This window comes from Pieris rapae, chromosome 18 (assembly GCF_905147795.1).
Source record: "Pieris rapae chromosome 18, ilPieRapa1.1, whole genome shotgun sequence".
NCBI lineage: Eukaryota > Metazoa > Arthropoda > Insecta > Lepidoptera > Pieridae > Pieris > Pieris rapae.
Window position 1 is genome coordinate 3,977,978 of NC_059526.1, and position 25,198 is coordinate 4,003,175.

The 25,198-nt window shown below is 33.0% G+C and overlaps 1 protein-coding gene across 1 annotated transcript in view; it reads left to right on the forward strand.

Annotated features, from left to right (window-relative positions):
* The first annotated feature begins 7,162 nt into the window (after nucleotides 1-7,162).
* Nucleotides 7,163-25,198, forward strand: part of LOC111001399 (SH3 and multiple ankyrin repeat domains protein 3) — a 145,373-nt gene continuing 127,337 nt past the window's right edge. Inside the window, exon 1 of the mRNA XM_045632267.1 lies at nucleotides 7,163-7,285. The gene's annotated coding sequence lies outside the window, so the exon portion shown is untranslated. The remainder of the gene's footprint in view (nucleotides 7,286-25,198) is intronic.

The window sequence follows — 25,198 nt, forward strand, 5'->3', positions numbered from 1 at the left end:
ACCCTAATAATGGGTTATAAGAGACTTGTAAGATCTTAATACAGTATAGGAATATATAGTCGAAGGTAGGACCGATAGAGCCTCATTCGATAGTAATTTCCGGTCGTCCTCGTCGGGGCACTACAATTGGGGAAATTATTCCCATTTCCCGCACTGGCACTGACTTATTGCTTGTAATTCACGTACGGATGTAAGCATCCGATTTGGTCGGGTGTCAACTGTTTCGTTAGACCTTGGTTGCACTTAATTAATTAGATCACAGCAATACTAAAAAAAACATATGTATAAAATGTTATAAGAATATGAACTCGTTCAGAGGTCTTTATTAAACGTAATAGGTACCCTTAAAACGCTCAAAAGATTTTACTATTTAATGAGTTATATGCATTTGCACTTCTGAGTGTGTATATGTTTCTTAGAGAGAATTCCAAGAGAATTATATCGAAAAAAATATTAACCGAGAAGAGAATTATTCAATGTAGAAGAAACACGCATGCTGGACCCAGGATTACATAAAGATGGTCATACACGTGTCTATAAAAAAGAAACTTTGAGGGAGAAAGATTCAAAAATAAAATTTCCAGGAAAACTAATTAACTTGCATATATTTTGATTAAACTTTTCAATATTTCAAACCAATCAGGCGTCAAGTCAGAAGCGGAAGTGTGACAATTGTTTTATGCAAATTGGAAGCCCGGTCTAATAAATAACCTCCGGAGATAAGTCCGTGCCGCAGATTCAGTCGCATCAGGAAACCAGTAATTTATTGTTCTCGAAATCTCTTTTCTAAAGGAAATTCAAAAGCTTTACTTTTCTATTATATACCTTTTCTATATCCTTTATACATTTCCTTTAACGATTTAGAAATTGAAAGGCGAATTCAACATACTTGAAACAAGTTCTGGAGTCTAAAGGAAATTTGTAAAAACATTATGCCTGTTACACTTATAACCGAAACCTTGTCCAGCAAGTAGGTATCTTGCTATGTCTAACATATGCGCGCCAGACTTAGAACTATACAGAGAAATTAAAAAGAAAAATCGAAACTTGTCAAAGAGGACTAGGACACTGAAAAATAAGAAGTTTTACTTCTGATGCGCCAAACTATGCCCTAAAGCTCAAATGGAGATGGACAGGGCATGTAGCAAGACTCTCTATGGACCAAAAGGATGACCCGGTGAGGTGGCCCTATTGAGAAACGAAACAGAGGAAGACCGCTCACGAGATGGGCGGACGACATTGCAAAAGCGGCTGGCTCGAGTGGATGCAACTCACCCAAAACCGAGATACTTGGAGTTCCTTGGAGGAGGCCTCCACCAGTTTCCACAGAAACACACAAAAAAATGGGAAAGAAAATAGTATAATTTATTTTTCTTAAAAAATTAATTATTATATGTAATAAATAGTATTAAGTTTACTTTGTCCTTTGCAATAAATAAATAGGCTTTTTATGTTATTTTTATTTATTTATACTCTCTACGTAGTGAATATTCCACTTTGAATGTTTTATTTTTGTTGTTTTGTGATCTAACTCCTACGCGATGATCGAAGGGTTATTAGGTATTACCTTGGCTATGTTATCCAGTCATTCTTTAGCCAATTGTCGTAAACCTAACTTGATTTAGCCTAATTTTTCACAATAATATATATATATATATTGTTTGTAAACTAATTAGAATTTAATAACTTGGTTACTCATGGTTTGTATTGGTCTCAAATATTTTGTTGCATCTTAATAGGGAAAATTCAATGGGTTAACGATGTTTTACAAGTAACCAGTTGATCCAGATCAATTCCTTGTTAAAATTGGAGACAGTTTCTAACTGTAAGCGCTGTCGGTGCAAATATAAATTCAATATTGCACCTCTAGAGACTAACCGTATTTCACAAATAGTTGCTAACTAATATCAGATCTTAGCGGTATTATTTATTTTACAATGGTAATATAGTCAAAACCGTTTACGACGACATTGTTTATAACAACATACCTGTTATATATAAACAAAATCAAAGGTCCCAGTTAAATTCTATTGTATTAAGTACTTAATAACAACGTCATAGGATGATACGACTATCGGTTTTTGCGACCGTTCGATGTCGTTATAACAGGTATCTTGAAATATTGACAAATATCGTGGCGTTGCAGTAATTTCATTTGAGTTTGTTCGTTACAGTTAAAACTAGTCGTAAGCATCGATTTAATTTTTAGAAGTTTAATCTGAGATATACTTAATTTTCAAAAATTTAGATATAAAATTAAATATCAAACATTATTAAAAAGTATACGTCAAAACAAACATCGAAGTGAAGGAAATGTATTTTTCAGTCATTCGCTGAAATAGCGCGGAAGCTTTAAACGCTCTGTAAATTGTATAAAACAGTCTTATTCTTAATATTGTATTTTAAAATATTATCTTTATAAGATATATTTTAACAGCGTATGTCTCTTATGTCTCGCACGATCAAACCTGTAATATGCATAAATAGATATTTCTCCCTATCCCATATGCTTGTCATTGAAAGTAAAATTCAGGCTGTAATTAACATTGGTCTGAACTTTGGAGTTGGAGATTCCACGCTTATCCAGTAGTAACCCTGTCTCTTAATCCGATAATAAAGGGTTCAATATAGTTTTAACGGAATAGCGATGCAGGAAGCCTGCGGAGTGCACCGAGGGCAAATGGTTTAAAGTAAAATCTTCTTATAAAAGTAATTCACTTGTTTGGCTATACTTTTCCTAAGAGCTGTGGCGTTCTCTTTGAAATCATATAAACTTTGTTATTTCCTTAACATTTAGCGGTTTTTATTTGTAGCATTTTATTTATATTTATCGTAATATTTAGCTTAGATTGTAATATAATTTTGTTCTATACTGAACTTGTCGTGTTTCATGTTTTCTTTTTATACACTTGTTTTAATTGATTCGATTTGTTTTGTTCTTTATGTCTACATTTTATGTATGAGGGGGACAAACGAACATCAAGGGCAGTCCCGTAGAAGGGATTGGGTAGCCGGCCTTTAAATTATAATATTATTATCTAAGTTTAAGTAATTACGTAGTTTTTACTTCGTGCGCTCACCTTATATTATATTTCTTTACCTGAAGCACCCACTGCCTGAAAGAAATTGCTTAAAATTCGATATCAATATCGATAAGCCATCCGTTGCCCTCCTTATTATTTAATTAGTATACTGTATCTCTTGTAAAGAAATACGGATATACGTATTGACGAGGTATATTCTGAAATTGTATACAGGACTCTTAACTACTTAAAAACTAAAATAAAAGAATAAAGAATTGCTAAACATCGCTCTTACATTAATATATATGTTTTACAATGCGATATGTAATGCAATCAGACGTAAACTTCACTCAATCAAATTGTAATATGTATAGAATGTTCTTGAACCAAATTATAGGATCGTATGAAGCCACAACGTATGTCATACTATGTTAATATATACAATTGATATGGCTTCTTATTTATAGAATATAATATGTGCTTATTAAGTCAATGTAACCTGTACGGTATGTATCACTACATAGTATAAAACAAAGTCGCTTTCTCTGTCCCTATGTCCTTTTGTATCTTTAAATCTTTGAAACTACGCAACGGATTTTGATGCGTTTTTTTTAATAGATAGAGTGATTCAAGAGGAAGGTTAATATGTATAATAACATACATTAAATAGTGGAGAAGTACTGATATTTTTGAGGTGTCTAATGTGATGTCGTAAATTAATACATTTTTTCCGCTTACATTGCAAATGCAGGCTACGAGTTTTATCAAAATAATGTACTAAGTATTGTACACATTGAAAAGGTCTACAGAAATCGTTATTAACTAACTCCCAATTTCTATTAAGAATATGTAAAAACGGATTGTCCATTTTTGTCCTAAATATTCATGAATCAAAGATCCTAACGCCGAACGCATAAATTATAGATTTAATATTTCTTTTCTGTCATTGTCACAGCAAAAATTGTTTTAATTTAAAAATTTGAATAACGAAAACTAAACAATTGTACTGAAATAAAAAGCCACTATTTTTATGTGAAAAATGTTATACAATATTACCTTCAGTGTACCACCCCCTTGGGTTTCACGATAAACACAGCCCTGAGGCCTATTTTGTCTAATTTCTGCTTGACTGGAGACCCTCCTAAGGGTGGAAATTTTCCAATATATACATATTACATATACAATACATATACAAAATTAAATACAAGGTAGCTTTTAGCGTTTTGTAAATATAATTTTAATAATATTTATGAATAGTTATAGCTCAAGGTATGCGTGTGCCTAATAAAGCTGAAAATTATTTTCTGTGTATTCGTCTGATAACGTCAAGGCCTATTCAAATGTGGTAGATATCTAATACGTCCAGTAGTATGGACTATATCTTTTAAATTTTCGTCACTCGCGCTTTTAATTAGAAGAAAGTGCAAGGGGCATACCGTCCACTTCATAATCCATAAATCCACATCAAATCCCCTTCATTCATAAAAAGTTTAGTTTAGTTAAGTAGTTTAAAAACTATTAGTTAGGCCCGTAATTCGAATCATAACCGAGTCGTTAGGCTCGCCTTGGGGACTGGTAAATATGATTCAGTTTCATCATCGGCTGTTTAAAAACAATAGGTACCAATTTCCACCCGTATCACCTCAACCATCTTTCAACTACTGATCGTTTATTAACGCAGTTTTTTCCGTGGACTATGTGTAACCAGCCCATTGAAGTATTTCCTAACCAATTCCACTTGGGGTCTTTCAAGAAAAGAGCGTATCAATTGTTAAGGCCCGGCAACGCACTTGCGATTCTTGCAATGACAGTATCAATAGGCGGCAGCATCACTTAACAACAAATGAACCAATTTTTAAAAATAACAAAAAAAGTGTGATTTCGGCATCTTCTTCAGACCATTGTACTTCATATACAGCTTAAGCGTCACGTTTAAGTGTTAGTGCAAAACAATAGTAAATGCACATTAAATGTATGTAGAATACTAAAATAGACTACTATGGTTCGATACCTTGCAGTCAAAGCCTTCTCAATTATTCATGTTAGCACCTTATAGGCGCCGACTCTAAGATGACGTATATGAGATAATGACAAAGACTATACCAATAACAGATACAGTTTGCGTCGTAAATTTAGTCTTTGTTTCACTAATACCAGTGTTGTGTGAGTTAACAGTGTATTTGTAACTATGCCCTAAAGCATTTTTAAGATGGTACTGTTTTATAATTTTAATATAAAATTTATTTAAAAACAGGTTACCAAACATCTCGATAAAAAGTGCATAAATATCTACGAGATACGCGATTAATGAAACATTTGTTTATAAAGAGAAATTCTTCTTCTTTATAAACATTTGTTTATTTACATTTATAACATACTTACTTCTAAAGTATTAACAAACTTGGCAATCGCATATATATTTATACTCTTTGATAACAAAACAAAATGGAATCGAAAAGGTTTCTTGCAATAAAAATGCACTGCTTACAAATCGAACGCATTTAATTAAACAAAAAAACAAGGATCGTTTACTTATTCGAAGTGTTTCAAAGGGTTATTGGAAAATGAACATTGTCTTGACTCTCTAGGGTTTATATTTCTTTAACAGATTGTAATTAAAAGAAAATCGATGTGTTTATGGTTTATACCTTGAGTATTATTAGGAGAAATTGAGGATAAATGAATATCTATTCTTTGAACCTTCTTCGTCCATGACCCTTGTTTATTAAAGCTGGTCTGAAACTTTTGTTCTCGTCTCTAAATGAGGACTGATTCCAGACAGATTCGCCCACAGCACATGTATCTATATTAAAACTAGGAGATATTTAATGCCAAAGTGTGAGGGCAGACAGTTCTCTCAGACATTTTTGCGTCTTATCGCTGTTTTCTCATTCACGTACCAGTATATAGTTAAACCACGTTCAGAAATAGACAATCTAGAATTAGTATAATCATATAATGTCTGATTCCCACAACCTGTTCAATTACTTACTTTTTTATTGGATCAATATAAATGCAACAATTAATTCCAGCATATTACGAGCTGTTTATTAAGCCATTGCTCTGATACGATGCCCATAAAAAGATCGTCGTTTTGCCATTCCGCTCTTTCACACACAAATAAACCGACGTGTGTAAGAATGAGACAGTGCTCGAGGCGCTATGTGGCCTGACCATCGGTAATTTGATATAGGTTTCTGGAATCAGATTAAGATCTGCAATAAGAATCTTGATTAAAACAAGTTATGATGAGGTAAATACTATGTCTGTTTATATATGGCTTGAGGCAAGCTCTAAAAATATTTTGCCCATTTCATATAAATAATATCGAAAGATATTTTATTTTTATAGAACAGGGGGAAACCGGGCAGGAGGCTCATCTGATGTTAACTGTTAAGTGATACCCATGCCCGCCCATACCCACGCCCATGGACAACATATAATATATATTTCACCAACATCACCTTGACGGCTGGAAATCTGCCACAGTCCGTTTCACAAGGTATTTTCTTTTGGGAACTAGCGAACTACCGGCGAACTACCCTGAGAAATACGATCTCCAACAATTGAAAATTCGAGCGAAAACAACGCACCCACTAAAAATGGACGTCTATGGGCTGCGATGAGTGCCTTTTAAGACGTTGCGCAGGCTCGTTTGGTTTGGATTATATAAAAAAATAGATTATTAATAATTGTATTAAAGGCAGACATGTTTTATCTTTGCAATACATTCATAAAGTTCAAAACTCAGAAAATAATTAAATCTCCGATCCTATTTTTAGTACATGTGCTTGCTAGACATTTACCAGCCATAGTTAAATATTATTTTAATCATTTATTTACGCAGCCTTTCCAAATAAATTTCAATCGTCCCGCTCAGCGGCCAATTTAATTTTGAAAGTCGGAAGCCGACGAAAATATACAATTCGCACCCTTGCGATCCGGCAAAAACTAGCGCCGTTTTTGCCTCTGCGGCATTCCGGAGACGCGCTATTTTGTGCCCTACCCCTCGGGTGTAAAGTTAAAGTTGGTGTGTAATAATTTAGTAGGGATGCTGCGACTCCGTATGTATTATAAATTGGTTTAGAGCGGCGCGGGGTGTGTCGCTCGCTCGATACCGGCCAGTTTCGGAATTCGTGACGCGAGAGGTGGACCGCTGCCGGTTACGTTAACAAAACAAAACAGTGTTGTGTTGTGACGTGTTGTGTATGTGTGGATTTTAAGTAACGACGATTCTAAGTAGAAGGAAATTTACTTAAACGGTAAGTTGGAAAATTTAATTGATCACTAATTGTTCGAAAATTATCAGTTTTGATTGTTTATAATTAATAAGAGTATTCCGCCTCTTAACTGATTTATATTTATTATTAACAGTAGCTTATACGTATAATTATATATATATATATATAACATTAACACATTATTAACATAAACATTTTCATAAAATTTTGATCGAATTTGATTTGACGTAATACAATCAATGTCAATTGATTAGTCTCCTTAAATCAGTAGTAATAATGTGTCTAGTCTTATTTATGAAGAACTAAGGACTGCGCCTACAGATTGATACAGCTGCCTGATATTAAAAATATTGCGTGGATATGTCCGTTAGGATATTACAAAGAATATCAAGGTGGAAAATTTATTCCAAATATTGATGAAGGAACTCTGCATGTGAATATGAAATATGTATTTCATGTTTCGTAAAATATGGAATTTGGTTAACATAAATATAAATAATTTGTGGATGTCATTTCCAAATAACATGGATTGGTTGGTTGTATTATACGCAATAATAATAAATAAAACAGTAGTGGCTGGGAACTCTTTGAGAGCCGGTTTCTGGTACTCAAGGGCCGTATTCGAACGCCCAGTTGACTTGAGTCTAATTTCAAGAGCTGTTATCTTTTTTCAGAACGAAGTCTTAATATGTCCGACAGTGCTCAAAACGAAATCCTTGAGAAAGACTTGAGATACGAATTAGAATGACTGGGCACCAGTTAAGAAACTCTGTCCTAATCTATTACAGATGGTGTTTGCATTAAAACATAGAACCTTTTTAACCTTATTGCATTAAATTTTTATTTTATATATATTACATATTAAATTACTTTTAATAACCAAATGTTATTTACCACTGTATGTGTACGAAATAATTACGTCTTGCAAGAAAAAAAACATTAGAACAGCCCACGTATCTCGTGCGATTTGAAAACAAAAGATATTTTTATTTTATATTACTTTAATATGTAAACCTAATTAAAATTAGATTAATAAACATCTTTATTATTACGATAATTGCTGATGAATTGGATATATTGTATAAGCAAAGGATTTAGCTTATGAATCTAAACAAAATGGCGCTTCTCTCCATACAAGTGAACGTAGCCTAGCCATAGTGTACTATGTGTACCTAAGCTAAGGAATTTGTCTGATTTTAATGAATAATGATACTCGAAATGCCGTCATGTTTCTTGTTTATTATTTTTTATTCCCATGAATCCAATACAGCTTTAATAAAAAAAACATACACATTCTATAACGAAAATAATGTCTGCGAGTGGAATCAGTTACCTATTAAAATTGAAAATTAAAATTTGAAAATTAAAATTGAAAAGTCGCTTAACAATAGAACTACATCATGTAAGCTTATTACATCATCATGTACAGTACATCATTCATTTAATTTATGAATTGTTAAACTGGTATAACTAACTAAATATAATTTCAGCAGGACTCCATAGATTCCGTGATCTAAAACAATTGAACGGGCCTACAAATTTGGTACTTAATCCATTATCGCCGTGTCTTACAAAATTTCATTTCAATTACTAAGATACTTGTACCTTCTAAGTTTGCATTTCATTATTATCTTAACTGTGCTCGTAAAGAACCATTGAAGAAATGTCTCTGCAGTCCTTCACTTTCCTTGTATTAACTAAATTTGCTATTGAAAACATTGAATTAATACTTTTTTAAATAATTATAACTTACTTATATACGGCTAGTCCTATGTGTAGCAGCTAGCTTAGAACACCTGCCTCGTCGGTCGCTCTAGCAGCTCTTTTGACCTAATATATTATTGACAAATTCTGTTTATCAACTACATATATTAGCGTCTGAAGATAACCTCCTGTCTACATTAGGTGTCGAATTGTGATATTTCCTTCTAAACCTAAAGTTCCTAAACCTTCTACTTATATGTATAATGAAGCACAGAATTATTGAGGTGCAAGCTTATATAAGCCAAACATTAAAAACACTGAATTCCTGTAAAAAGCATTGTTTTACGCGTTATAATGCAATATTATTGAACGCGTTTTACTGTAGGCTGTGATACACGAGCAACTTTCGGACAGTTTTACAATTTGAAATTCGTTATTAATCGTAAAGTCGTGATAATTAAACGCGTCTTAATGTGCTAAGCTTATAATGAATATTAATTTGTTATATCTAATAATACTTTTTTACGTGAAACTATACAGTTTATTGTGTATTTATGAAGAGGAACAGATCAGCGCTTTACTTAGAACACACAAACAAGTGTTGTGTAGAACCAAATGGGCAGGCTTACCTATTGTTATGTGATATCGCCACCCATGAGCGCCCACTATGCCACAATTATATTCGGTAATAGATTAATACGTTTCATATGCTGGTAGTGCGTGGCAAAAACTACCATAAAAAACGCTAAACTGGAAGATAATTTAAGAAAGACCGGTATTTCATATTCTACCACGACGTTCAGTTATTAATTCAAACAACTCCAATATTCTCATTGCAAAGTTGTGTTTATTTCAAAATAGAATGAAATAAGAATATTGTTTAGCGACCTTGCGGCACGGTGACGCAACGGGGTGAACGAACAGGGGTGGCGCGCGCATGCGCACTGAATGTTTTGACATCTTAAGATTTTCCATACATGTGGATTATCTCCTGCTTATAGATCTAAGCAAGCCTCGACGGCATTTATTTGGCTAGATGCGCCGATTAGTATTGATTTTATTTTATTGTGTTGTGAGATTTTTTGACATTGCGATTAAGATTACTGGCTTTCTTAAGCTATCTTGTAGAAAATGTTGCAAGGTTGTTGATTACTGTTATTTATAATTTGTCGGAAAAAAAAGTTAAGTTAAACGTATAAGTGAGAAAAATTAACCGAGAAATTGTATAGCAATATTACCTTTTTTCAAGTTAATACCTTTCCATTTTTCGATTCGGAAATTTAACCCTAACCTTCATAATATGGACCATACGTGCCTGATGGTTATGTATGATTTAAGTCTATCCTTTTACAGAACGTGGATCGAGGTTTGCCAGTCCCAAAGTATATGTATGCCTTGAATGTGTCATCACAGGAAACCATATTTGTTATTCCATATTATGTAAAAAGCTTAAACACATAAATGAATACTAAAAATTTTACATTTCATAAAGTGCAAGCCATGAAATTACATTTCCCGAAGCAAACTGAAACAACACGTGATCGAGAAACAATTTAATAGAATTATTTCCACATCAGATAAAAATACTAAAATAGCCGCAGCCTGTTATTTGACGCCCTTTATCATTAGGATAATAAGTTAATACGGCCCACGACATGATGGCTCTAATAGCTTCCCAAGAACATCCTTTAGCTGGCGGGTAATTTATGGGGAACTAAGCAATTTTAAGTGCCGCCAAATACAGCGTGATAACTGCGATTATAGACTTTGAATTTTTCGTGTGATATGTTGTGACTTCAGCATATTGGACGAACATTTGGGATTTGTTAAACGTCAGATATCGTTGTTAGTAATGTAAGCCAATAGTTAACTTATTCTGTTTTTCATATAAGTTATGTATGTCGTCAGCTTTCTGAGGTCAGATGATTGCTGACGGGAAACACGACCAGACTAGAAGTAATTAATAGACAATAAATATAAACTTTTTAGTTTACTGTACTTACTAATATACAAACTACCTATGTGTATAAAGTTATATTGAGTTTAGTTTATTATACACGTGAAAAAAAAATTGCGTTTCAAAAATATTTTTATAAAATCAAACAAGAAATTGCTGTATTAGTGAAAATATGGACATGGAAGCATAAAGTTGTATATAGTTTTTTACCTACTATTTTAAAATAGTAAATAAGCACCTGAGCAAATTCATTTTAAGTGTTCGTACGACCCAAACCGACCTTCAGACGCCACACTTCTCACATTTCTGACATATAATAAAAAAAGCTAATTTAATCTTCACAAGACTCTCAAAGGCTTGATGATTCCTAGAACGTACAAAAAACTTATTATACGCTCGTTAGGATCGACTTATTGTATTTTTGGTTTCGAAGAATATGTATCCCTCGTGCTCTTTTGAATAATTTCTATTTAAATTGCCTTAGAAGTGCCCTCTGGGTAAGAACGTATTATCAAAATGCAATCCAATAGATTACTTTGAAAATACTGTTTTTAAAAGGAAGTATTTTGTCACCGTATAAAACTCCTGGGAGGTTCTCGATTGTTTGAAGTTGGAGTTAAACCTAGCGCTGATAACTTTACTTAAAACTATTGATAAAAACATACATACAAAGCAGTCATCCCGCGCAGACATCATATAGAATAATAAGAACTACTATAACCAACAATAGTATTCTAAATTTGAACTACATTGTCGATCGAGTATCTAATCCCAACTTAGGATTTCTTGAAATCCTGATAAATTACGTTGAGTTAAAGCGTTATAAATGATCTCTTGTGTAAGGTAAATACATAAATAGGAAATTGGACCCGCGGGTCTTGTCCCATAATGTTTGAGCAAATTGCCCTATAAAGGTAAAATATGGTGTTGATTCGGAAGCGTTAGGGCCTTAATTGGTAGTTTTAATAATATATTTTCACTTTTATTTGGCGTGTAACCTTGTATTTTATCGTCATGGACTGCCATTGTTTTATCGTCGGTATTAGTTTTAGGATTTAATGAGACACAATAACACAACAACAAAACTTGAAATTACGACATAAATTATTATTCCATTTATGTCGTAATTTCAAGTTTTGATCTCAAAGCATTTAAAGATGTTATTAAAAAGCGGAACGCGGTTTCATCACTAGTACCTAACGTCCTAGCTTATGAATTTTGGTATACTACAGCTGTGGGTATTTTAGTATTCTCTGGGGCGGATTAAAACTAAGAGATTTGCGTATTGATAGCATGTAGTCACGTTAAAAACGTGTGTTATAAGACTTCTACGTACACGTGAACACACTGTATCCAAGTGAATCCATGAATGAAACGTGCAAAGTGCATGATAAAACAATGTTATTGGTAGTATTCGTAGGATTACATGGACACAGTTACTTAGTAGGCTATTTATTTTTAACATTCATAACAATTTTAATGCATAAATTCTTCCTTTAAACCACGCGTCTAACTAATGATTACTTAATTACAATTTATGATGAGTAAAAGTAAAATTATTATAAAATAAATGTAACGGAACAATTACGACAATATGTGAAAGTTATATACTATCCATCCAAGTATAAAAATATTCCTTCCACGGTTTATTAACATCGTAGTAAATTTGGCATTTTTTTAAAGTAAAAATACAATACAAAATGCTACGTTTATTTTGCTCCATTTCCAGACGCTGACAATTTTCTATAACAGAACTGCACTGCAGGCAACTTAAAAGCATGACAAAATTTGAATAAAATTCTTGTATAAAATGAAGAAGTGGCGAGGGAGAACTCTTGACTCGACCGACCTACTGAAGCCACAAAAGAACATTAACCCATATTATGTGGTTTCATTGTAATACTGCACTTTGTTATTATATGAAACATTGTGTTTCGCAATTATCAACTCGGCTAAATATTGTTTTTGATTCGCAAACACTGTTATTTCCAAAAATGAATTGCGATACGGTTGTTCTACGTGTATTTCACGACTGATTCAAAAAGTAACTTATTTTTTAATGTATGTGTTTTAACAATTAACAGTCCTTTCAACAATAATGCTCACTAAGAATAAATTAAAACCGAAGGATCGTATTCATATGATTCAATTTTCAACCTATTTTATTATAACTCAGAGCATAATATATCAAACATTTATTGATAAATTTGTGAGTAGGTTTTAACTTAAAGAATTTTGAATTTATTGATTGACATAATTTAGCAATGGGATTCTGCCCAAAATGGTTCCTGAAACCAGTTTCGTGGTAAGTGGACTTGCTTGTCATGTATACATCGACCTGTGTGTAATATGTATCTATTTACCTGCCTTGACATCTCTATAAAAATGCTTATGTTGTATACACATACTATTGTATACATATAGACCTTACATACAACCCGAGGTAAGTTCGAAATTTCAGTTCGAAGATCAGACCTCTTATTATCTCTAACTAACGATGTTGCCGAAGGCAATTTCGGCGAAACAACCTCCCGTAAATTATGCACGACCAATATACACATTAATGGGTGCTTCTAGAAAATTCTTAAACGTTAAACCGTTAAAAGGTTATGACTTAACGCGATGTAGGACTACTGTGGAGGTCCTCTGGGTTGATGTCCCTGCGTTTGATGATTCCGGGGACCTTTGATTTATTATTTTTTACATAATACAGGCAAGAAAGGAGGACAGAGGCATCTCAAGTGCGTTTTGGCACTATAAATGCTTTTAAAATATTATAAATGAATTACATTAAAATAAATTTAAAAAAATAATGTTCATGCATATCTCTACTCACGCTAATGTAGTTTTGGTTCTACCGCAAAATCTATGTATTCTTAAGATGAGATTTACCTTTTATTGAATTTTCATAACTTTTGACGACGAATATATATTAATTTGAAAAACCTCTAAACCGGAACTGATTTGTAACTTTTTGTTCGTCGACAAGATATACACTCTGAAATAGATACATAGATAGAGAGTTTTTTCCTTAGTCCGTTCCTTTTTTTATACTAAACCCCCAAAAGGAAGTTATAATTCGATAGAGGTAAATAATTTTCTCTTTACATCTAAAGTAAAAATATTCTAAAGCATCTAATATAATCTTTACGTTCGGCGGATATTTCTCACACATAATAAAGTATTTAACATACTAAATATTCTTCTCCGTATCGTGGCAACAATAGACCATTTCGTATGCAATAGTAGCTAGATGTTGTTATTATGCACCTAACAGCGTCATGATCAACGCAGAGGTATGCATCCTTTAACTTTGAAATTTATTTCATTGTTCAACAGCAAAATTGACGGTTTGATACAAAATACAGCGTTCAATTGAATGTACAATAAAATTCAGTAAATAAAACAAACTGAAAAAAATCAAGTTAAATGTTCATGCTATTCAGTTTAAGAGTTTTAAACTCATTTTATTTTATTTATTATTATTTTATTTTTTTTAGAACAGGGGCCAAACGGGCAGGAGGCTCACCTAAGCCAGAGGGTTCCCGAGTATTCCTTTAATTGGCTCATGTAAAATAAGGAGCTGTATAATAGATCGTCCATTGTTTATTTATTCAAACTTCGTTGCAAAGAAATACAAAGCATTAAAATTACGAAGGATGCAACGGGCGGCCTACGTATACGAACAAGCGATCTCTTTCAGGCAACCCTAGTAAGAAAAGGAAAAAAAATGCTAGAAGTGCATAACAAGTTATATAAAAAGTTATTAGCTTAATCTTATGGATTCATGAATAGCTAATAGCGATGTAATACAAAAGAAAAGGAAATACAAGAATTATACAGGTCACGATTGATCAGGATATGTTAAGGTTAGGAAGTGTTTATATAGAAGAGTTTATCATATCAAATTGAAGATTAATTTCGATAATTATAACAACAACTGCTACGTAATGAAGTGTCTGATTAGTTAATAAAAGATCACTTTGCAGTATTCTTTATTAGCTTCCCATTCCATTCATTATTTTCTTACCCTTGCCTTAATTATGTTTTTCACTCACTAGGAAGACGGCAGTATCAGACTTGACTACTTATCCAATTAGATACGAACTATATATATCTAATTGTGTCTATGGTGAACTTATTTTAGTTTTTTTAAGTCAGTTGGTTTTATATGTTGTATACTTATTATGTAACTTTTAGACCGAACAAATTAATTTAATCATATTCTGAAAGCAAGGTCACAGTCACAGTTAATTAACAAAATTGTACTGTTTTTTACTAATTCAACATTTGCATGTTAAACTAGCTGATTTGTCGCTACCAGCAGCATGCAGGATTTATTAAAATATTAAATTGTCTCCCATTTTTACAGTACTATATTATCTTTCTATAATTATTATAATTGAGAGTTTGTGATACCATGTTAATTAATGTTTAGGTACTTACCTTTTACCAGGCATGCGTGAATCTCACCTCGAATAAAGGGAACAGAATGCATCCCTTGATTACATTGAATCCCGGTACTCGTAGACAGAGATATAATGGATTAAATTAATCTCTCATCCTTTTAGGTTGTAGTTTATCAAAGAGATACGTCGACTCCCCTTTCAGTAGACGACCTATGCGCAAAAGGATAAAAGGTTAAGGGAGATAAAGAAAAAATACTTTATAGATTATATTTTATAACAATATAAAATTCATGAATGTTCTGATTCGGTTCTGAAATTAAGATTGTTTTTCTTTAATCAACTCAGCCAACTTATATCGTTATTATGTAGGTGTTTTATTTAGAATACTGTGATATTAAATTATAATTAACAGTATTCTTAGGAATTTGTCAAGACGCTATCTACGATGCCATATATTTAGAAAAGAGATCTAATTGTAGGCAGAAAGGACATCCTCCGAAAGGGACATATAATCTTATATTGTGGGAAATCCTGTTGAACGTACATAGATCGGGTGTCGAGTAGTGTTTAGATGTCGTCTCAAAACAAACTGTTCAGCGAATGTTATGTGAACTTCATACGCATTGTTTCGATACTTAGTATTATCGAGTACTCGTGTTTTGTATGTTTAGCGTATTAAGTAATAAATTTTAACTATATTTTGTAACATTTTTATGTAATTTAATAAACACTTTTAAAAACCCGTAATTACACTGTTTAAATAAAGTACTCATTCGTATGAAAGAAAATTAAAATACATATCAATGTGATTTTAATTAAATTTTGTTATAAACAGATTCGAATTGAATAGGTTCAAAACTAAATTTCTTTGGCATACTTAAGATAAACATTTCACACTTATGTAGAAAAAATACAAATGTAAAATTTATTTGGATACCCGTTTGCGCCAGTGACGGCATAGTCAAAAGCTGGTGATGAAGATGAAAAATATGTGTCGCTATAACCTTCTAGGTCTGAGATTTGTGTATCTATTTCGTGATCATTTTTTTCTATCTGTCCATTGGGTTTTAAGCCTTCTGTGCCAGTCAAATGGCGTTTGCTTTTATAAAACATAACCTATGTAGTAATTTTAATACAGATTATTAAAAAAAGTAATGGCTACCCATCAATGCATTGTATATTAATCCCACTTCCCATCGTGATGGATCAGGTGTCTCCCACGGGAACTTCCGCGCTTTTGTCGGCCATTTTGCTTAAGAGCTCTATTGTTATCCACGCTCTATCGAATGTGATCGGTTTATTAAATTCCAGAGAGTATTTGTTCGATGTAAGCCTTATTTTTATACCCGCAGTTTATATGCTTTTTCTAAATTAAGTATAAAACATCCACTGGATTGCAGAATACATTTTCTTCCTCGGTTCAATTGATATTACTCACTCTTATTTTCTGTATTCATTTGTTTTAAACGATGCGATTATTACAAAAACAAACGACTTTTAAAATAAAACTGAGACAAAATTGTTGGCTACTCATCCAGTTCCGCATTGATAGATTATTATTTTCCTTCACGGTACGAATTCCAGAAAAATCTAGTGGTGCTTTTGGTTAATATAGGACCTCCCTATATTAATGAGTCCTTTAACTATGCTAATCCTAAGAAGCGTATTGAGGTGTTTGATTTTATACATTGCAAATAAAACACATATAATATTTCCTCTTCTCACAATATCCTAAGATTAATAATAGTAAAACCAGATTAATTTGTACGTTTAAAGTGTTGTAAGCAAATTAAGTCTGTTAACGAATCAATTACTTGTTTTATAGGTCGGTGCATGGAAGAGGCGGATGTGGCACGATGGCACCACTTGTGCGTTGAACCGGCCGGGACAAATAGAGCATACTTTTTCATATTTAAATAAAATGATAATTATAAACTGGGTCAATAATTTGTATAAAATTTTTGACCCAGTTAGTATGTTTTCAACGCGTTAGTTTTTTATAAAACTATATATTATTATATATATATTAGTTTTTTGTTATAAAAGTACGTATTTTGTTAGTCCAACTGTTAGAAACTAAACTATAAGATATTAATCTTCAGGATAGTTTAGTTTAGTTTAGTTACTAACTTGAATAAAACAAATAAATTATATATGAGTTTTAGTGCGTGAGTTGTTTCATTATTTACATAATGAGCTTAGAACAGCTTCAGTTCTGTATAATTTGACAACACACATTTATGAGATGTACCATAGTACCACAGAAAAACTGTAAAACATAAATTCGCCGTTCAATTGTTTTTACCGCTAGCACCGCGTATTACGAACTGACATTAATAATCGCACTTATATCTTTCCGAATTAAGTCTCATAAATATAAAAAACAACCCACGAAATAAATAATTTTAGTACTTACTGTCTTCGTTGTTAGCAAGATATAGCAATATATTTTATCATTTAAAAAGTTGATTTTTGCGGCGAAGTGCAGTTCAAAGTTTTTTGTGTAACTGAATTAACTTAACTATTTCCACATGTAATGGGATCTATTTATCACAAAGCAAGTTACTAGTCTACCATCTATATCGGTACATATAGCCGGTGTACGGTTTCTGGGAGTCGATTTAAATACTGGAAAAAATAGTTATATATATATTCACTATCTATATAAGAATATCTATATATTTACTCGTGTATTACAAAGGGTTCTTAAATAAACTTCTAGTGCTGCTGTATATATTTGTGTCGTATTTCTAACTTAGAAGGACCTGCGTGACCACCTCCTCGTCCGAATATTCCCTAGCTCGTTCCTCCTTAATTTAATATAAATTAAGCTGGTATAGGTTTAAACTTAGACAATGTTGTACAATATAAGTGTATCTTTTATTAATAATTACAAGATAAAATGTACCGTATAACTAAAAAATAAAGTCTATTTTCAAATATATAGCAATACAGGTACATTTTATTATTCCACTATTATGCTAGAATGCTATTTTAGGATCGCGCCGCCCACTTACGTTGGATCCATTATCTTGGTATATTTTTAACACTGTAGGACTTTAATTGCAAATATTCTTTACATTATCGAACCTACTACTGCGTTAACTCAGGTTTTAATCGCCGTTGGCGACTTGAAGCCACGTTATTATTTTATTATTAACAAAGAAGGATTCATAGGATTTTTATGTTTTAGAATTATTATTTTTATTAAGTTTTTAACAAGTTGACATGTGGAAGAAATTAGCATATTGTACATATACACAACAACAGTATGACAAAAAGCTCAAAACGCAAAAGAAAACAAAATTTAAACTTATGTGACAAAAAGTGTACATATATAGGTATATAGTAAAAGATATATTTGTAATTTTTATTATTTTTTGAAAGAAAAATACTATGCCGTGGTTACAAGAGCTTTTAACTAGAATGTGACGTCCTTTTATCACGGTTTTGAATGTCAAGGTTAAATGTGACATGAAAATAGATTGATCACACTTTGTGACACTTTCACACAATCTACGTCGCTACTCAGCGGTTTCCTGGATCCATTAGGCCTTAATTCCCTTGCTACATCAAATTTGATTACTAAGCCGCCATTGTCATATCAATCTTCATAATTTATTTCAGGTTGAATCAAATATAATGATCGGTATAATTATGAACGAAGTGTATTTTTAAATGGTGTTTTATCATACAACATAATTCAACAATCACAGCCTAAATCTTTATAGCGTTCGTATTATAGTATATATAGTATAATACGAACGAAAAACAATAAAAGTATTGTCAACTTTCTACATTAAGCCGTTTATCATTTCCTAAACATTTTCAGTATTAGTCTTCCACGGTCCGCCTCACAAGGCACTTTATATTGCGAACTAAAAATATTGCATTAATAGCAACTAAAATTTTTATTTAAATAGCTTTCGATTCATATCGTTCGTATTATACGATATATAAATATATATAAAAGATTGATTTATTAAAATGTACTTCATACGAATTGCTTTTGTTTAACCCTAGAAAGATAGTCTGCGTAAAAATTACGCATGCGTTTTCGAAAAATTGCTCTCACTTTCTAATTATCGCGAATCCATAGCTGTGCGTTTAGGACATTTCATTCGTCGTTGGGAGCTGCCACATGCCGTAAGTGTCAATGAGGTAAGTGCCACCGATTTTGAAATATAACGACCGCGTGAGTCAAAATTACGCATGATTATCTTTATCGTGACTTTTATGATTTTGGCTTATATGACAGTTTTATTTTGTTTCGTAACTTTTAATACTTTATATCATAACTAATATTGTTATTTCATTTTTAAAGATATTGAGGCAAATATATAACACAACGGGGAGTACCAATTTAAACGAACACGAAATCCTGGCCGCTTTTATGCAAAGTGATGATGCTTTCGTGTGAGGACACCGACAGTGAATCAAATGTGTCAGTGATTAGAGTGAGATGAAGTGCAGAGTAACACAGAAGAAGGGTTTGTAGACGAGATACAAGAAGAACAGCCGACGCCAAGCGGAAGTAATATCTTAGAAGAGCAAAGCAGTACTGTGCAACCAGTTTCCACATCAGCCTTTCGTAGGATCGTAGCCTTTCAACAGAGGACAATTGGTTTACCTCAATCCCTTTGGCAACAAGATTGCTCCAAGAACCTTATAAAATAACCATTGTGGGAACCATACGATCGAACAAACGTAAGATACCGGAAGAGCTAAAAAACAGTCGCTCCAGGCTAGTGGGGACATCTATGTTTTGTTTTGACGGAACCCTTACTCTCGTCTCCTACAAACCGAAACCGGCAAAAATGGTTTATTTGTGAGGAGAATGCTACTAAACGAAGCTACTGGCAAACCAGAAATGATAATATATTATAAACAAACAAAAGGTTGCGTTGACACGCTAGACCAAATGTGTTCTCTGATGTCCTGTAGTAGAAGACAAATAGATGGCCTATGGCTTTATTCTATGGAATTTGCCTGCCTTAACATTGCCTGCATTAATGCATATGTTATTTACAGCCATAATGTTAATCGTAAAGGAGAAAAGCCTCTAGGTCGCAAAAGATTTATGAAAAATGTTAGCTTGGGACTGTCTTCTTTGTTTATGCGTAGACGTTTAGAAGTACCTATTTTGAAGAGATATTTGTGAGATAAAATCTCTGATATGTTGCCAATTAAAGTGCCTGATACATCCGAAGACTATAGCAATGAGCCAGTAGCAAAAAAAAAAGGATTTATTGTTCTTTTTGCCTTTCTAAAAAAAGGAGAAAGGCAAATGCGTCCTGCAAAAAATGTAAAAAAGTTATATGTCGTGAGCATAATACTGATATGTGCCAAAGCTGTTTGTAACTTACTTTTATGTAAATGTATGTTCCTAAATTATAAGAAAAGCTTACTGTTGATTTTCTAGTTAAAATGAGTCTGATTATTAGAATAAAAAATAAGTTTTCATTAGGAAGAGTAAGTGTTATACTATTTTATTGATTTATAGGAGACGTTTAAAGTTTTGTTTATTTTTTAAATACAAATAAAGAATTTTAACAAATTATCTGCATTATTAATTAATTTAATATATGAGTATATATAATAACATAGAATTTATTTAAATAAACTATTAATCCTAAACCTAGAACTAATTCAAATTCATGCGTAAATTTTACGCATGATTATCTTTTCCGTATTATAAAATATGATTATCTTTCTAGGGTTAAAAAACGTGAGGAAACTAACACAATCTAAAATTTGACGGATGTCAGGTTCTGAAAGATGCCGTTTTGCTTCTGATGAAATTATCTATATAGATGCAAACAGACGAAAATGAGATCTGAAAATCAAACATTAAACCATAATAAAGTGTATCCATCAGTGGGTAACAAGTCGTAGTTGACACACAATTTACATGAAAAGCGCGAACAAATCTCAATAATGGCTCGGTAGCGTGAACGGGCGGGCGTATTGACTGTTTGAGTGCGCGTGGGACAAGTTATTAGCTTAGAGCTAAAATTAATTTATTTTTTTTATTTAATTATTAGATTACTTAATTGTTTTTTTTGGTCAACTTAACCTATTATATATATAAATGTTTATTAAGGAACGGCTATATTTTAATACCGACCTGACTATGGTTCTCGCTATTAGCCCTTGTTGGGGGCTGCAGCGCGCAAGGAGACAAGAACTCCACTTGCAGCGCTTATTTTGGGAATGCAATCTTGTTGTTGGCCTGGAGGGCCTTGGGCGACCGATATGGGATTTTTCGGGGACTAGTAACTCACTGGAGTGAGCGAAATACGAATTAAAGGTGACTTCCCCGGTGAAGGTGTTATTTTACCCTATTCTAATTGCTCACAATGCGCAGTGCAGTGCAGTCATCTACTAGACGGCATAAAAATTACTGATTCATTAAACATTAATATTTACAAGCAAGCAACAATATGGGATATTATAGTAATCGATCAATAACTTTATAAGCTATAAATATGGGAACTTCTTTTATCATCATATCTTATATATTTAAGTGTACATAACAATATTTTTCTTTTCGAAATAAAAAATAAACTTAAAGACACATAACATTAGCTCGCTTTTGTTCATTTCTTGTACCACACAACATTCTTGTGTAACGACGGTAATATATTTATTAGTGTCTATAATGATTTCCTATTAACAGTGGGAAAGAATTTGATATTGCAACATTGTTGTTGGCAGGCCCGTGTTTTGACCCTATCCGTTATTCGCAAATGTGTCAACGCCATTCCTTTTATCTTGGCACTAAATTTAAACAGTATATTTCAGAAATTGGTTTCTGAGACCTGAGATCGAGGGCTGGGGAAATAATAATTGTTGGGATAAGGCCATAGACTTTGTCTATTAAGAAACGTGTGTATACAGAAACACGATTTCACTCACATGAAGAAAATTTAAAAATATTAAGTTACGTACAATCATCAGTATCGCACATATTATAAACGGGATTCCTTTTCATTTAAACGGCAATTAGCTGATGTTCAGTTAATCAAAATGTTTAACAGTAAACCTGTAATTGTAGGATTATTAAAGTAAACGTGCAATTAAACGTTCACCTTTTAAGGCGTTGCAAGTTCCAGTAATTGACTGCGACGAAGAACCTAGATATTTTTAGGTAATTTCAGAGCTAGTTTGTTGATTTAAGTGGTCGATGTTACTCAGTCTCAATAACATAAAGTAGGGTTGGCCACAATGGTATAATCAATACGCCTAATAAAACATCTAAGAATTTGTCCTAAGTAATTAATAATTTACACTTGTTGTTGAGTATTGTTGAGATGGGCTATCGGACAGCACAGATCACAGCTGGAAAAATTCTGCAGCAAGATTTTCTTATATATCACTAATATAAACAACACGAGAGGTAACTCGGGTAGCGCCGGGCAGCCCGGGCCTAGATTCGCATGTAAATATTATGAGGATATTTTGGGAGTAGTTGTCGCCCGGACCCGTTGGGAGACGCCTTTTTAGAAAAGGGATGATTTCGAAACTCTCCTGCAGCTTAACTTCTCGTTCACATAGGCTATGATGTAGGGTTCCCTGTTAAAACCCCCTTCAAACTTACTGGTAAAATGTTCATAATAATTTTGTTAACAACTAAAAAAATCTTGTTTAAATTGTAAAAATATGAAATACGACTTTAAGTTACTTTTCTTCTTAGTAAATCAGACAATGACATATGAAACAATTATATATTATAAATATTTCCATTAATTCTATTTCTAGAAATAAATAAACACTACACAACAATAACTAAACATCATAATTAAAAATTATTTAAGGCGCAATACACTTGCAGTAAAGTAAAGGCTAGATTTCAGTGCGACTAAATAATATGAGCAGTGTTGGCCTGGTGGCTTCAGCGAGCGACTCTCATACCTGAGGTCGTAGGTTCGATCCCGGGCTGTATACCGATGGACTTTCTTGCTATGTGCGCATTTAACATTTGCTCGAACGGTGAAGGAAAACATCGTGAGAAAACCAACATGTCATAGACCCAAAAAGTTGACGACGTGTGTCAGGCACTGGAGGCTGATCACCTACTTGCCTATTAGATTTAAAAATGATAAGGAAACAGATTCAGAAATCTGAGGCCAGAACCTAAAAGAGGTTGTAGCGCCACTAATTCATTTTTTTAAATAATATGTAACACATTAGTAAAGTAACCAAAACTATAGTACATCACGAGATGGATCGTAAAACAAAGACGTGTCTCACGCGGCAAACTGCCCTGGATACTCCAGAGGCCCATAGGGTCGCTTTATTTTTAACGGGGCCTTGGATATATCCATCCGCAAAGCGGTGTCTTAAAATATCTCTCCAAGATAATGGAGCCCACAACAGCGATCCTTAACCGATTTTATCTTAGTACTTTGCGGTACTTTGCGGTTTGGTTTTCCGTTTCCGGCATCAGAACTGTCAACACCGTAGTGATAAACTCCGAGTAAAATTAAGTGAAATAAAATAGTAAACGTAATTTGTGGCTGCTAGTATCCGTCGATACAGTACTGGGACCTCTGGAAGTGACTAAAAAACAAACAGGGAAGTGTGATCACTGGAATCCACCGTAAATCTACAACCACAATATCAACTATTGTATTGGAGGTTAGAAAACACAAAAACAACAAATTGTTACTCAGTGACACTTGCCGTAAACGTCAAGTAATCTGACATATCAAACAGTGTTGCCATTTGTGAGAAATATTATATAGCCATATTCTACTATTACGTTCCGCTACACGTAAACAACAAATATAAGATGGAAGGTCAATTCCAAATATTATTTGAAAAAATTAAATTAGAGATGCATAGTCAAAACGTAAAATTGAAGGAGTCTATAACAAATAGTATTATGGAAAAAATAGATGTTAAACTAATCCCTATAATAGAAGAAAATAAGAACCTGAAAACTAAAGTAGAAAAACTAGAAAAAGAAATAGATTATCTTAAGAGGTCTGAGAAAAACAATAATATTATTATATTCGGCTTAGACGAAAACGAAAAATCCTCTTATGAATTAATCTTAAAGCTCAAAGATACCTTCAATCAAGATTTAAATATTAAAACGGAAGAATATGATTTCAACAAAACTTTTCGCTTAGGAAAAATAAAGAAAGAGAGCAACAAACCGAGACCGATACTGTGCTCGTTTACAAGCAACTGGAATAAGACTGAAATTTTGAAAAATAAAAACAATCTAAAAACTATACACATTGCGGAAGATTACTCAAAGGATGTGTTACAAAAAAGAAAGGAGCTGCAAGCCAAGTTAACTGAAGAGAGACAAAAGGGCAATATAGCATATCTGAAATACGACAAACTTATTGTAAAAGAGAACAACTACAGCCAAGAGAAAAGGAAAAGGGAAATATCCGCTTCACCCTCTTCAGGTAACAATCAACCAAAAAAGCAACAAACCGAAAACGCAATGAAGACTAACAGGACAAATGCTTTTGATCTAATGCGATACCGATCCAGCTCCTTATCGAACATGCCTATTACTAATAAAAACCAATAGCAACTCAAGAACGACAAACGGAAACCAAAACCAAACAATTAAACAGCCAACAAAGAAACAAAAAACAACGAACTCCCCCAAGCCGACTGGTCCTCGAGGGGGAAAGCGACCACAACCCTCCAACATATAAAGACAACAACCACCAAAAATTAGTAATTTACATAGCAACCCTCAATGTACACCTTGAGAAAAGAAGAAAATGTTACGGAACTGAATGGAAAAGGTTGGAGGAGGCCTTTGCCGACTGGCAAACAGATCTAGGGAAGATAACAAAACAAATACTACACTAAATTTAAGCATAATATAAATCT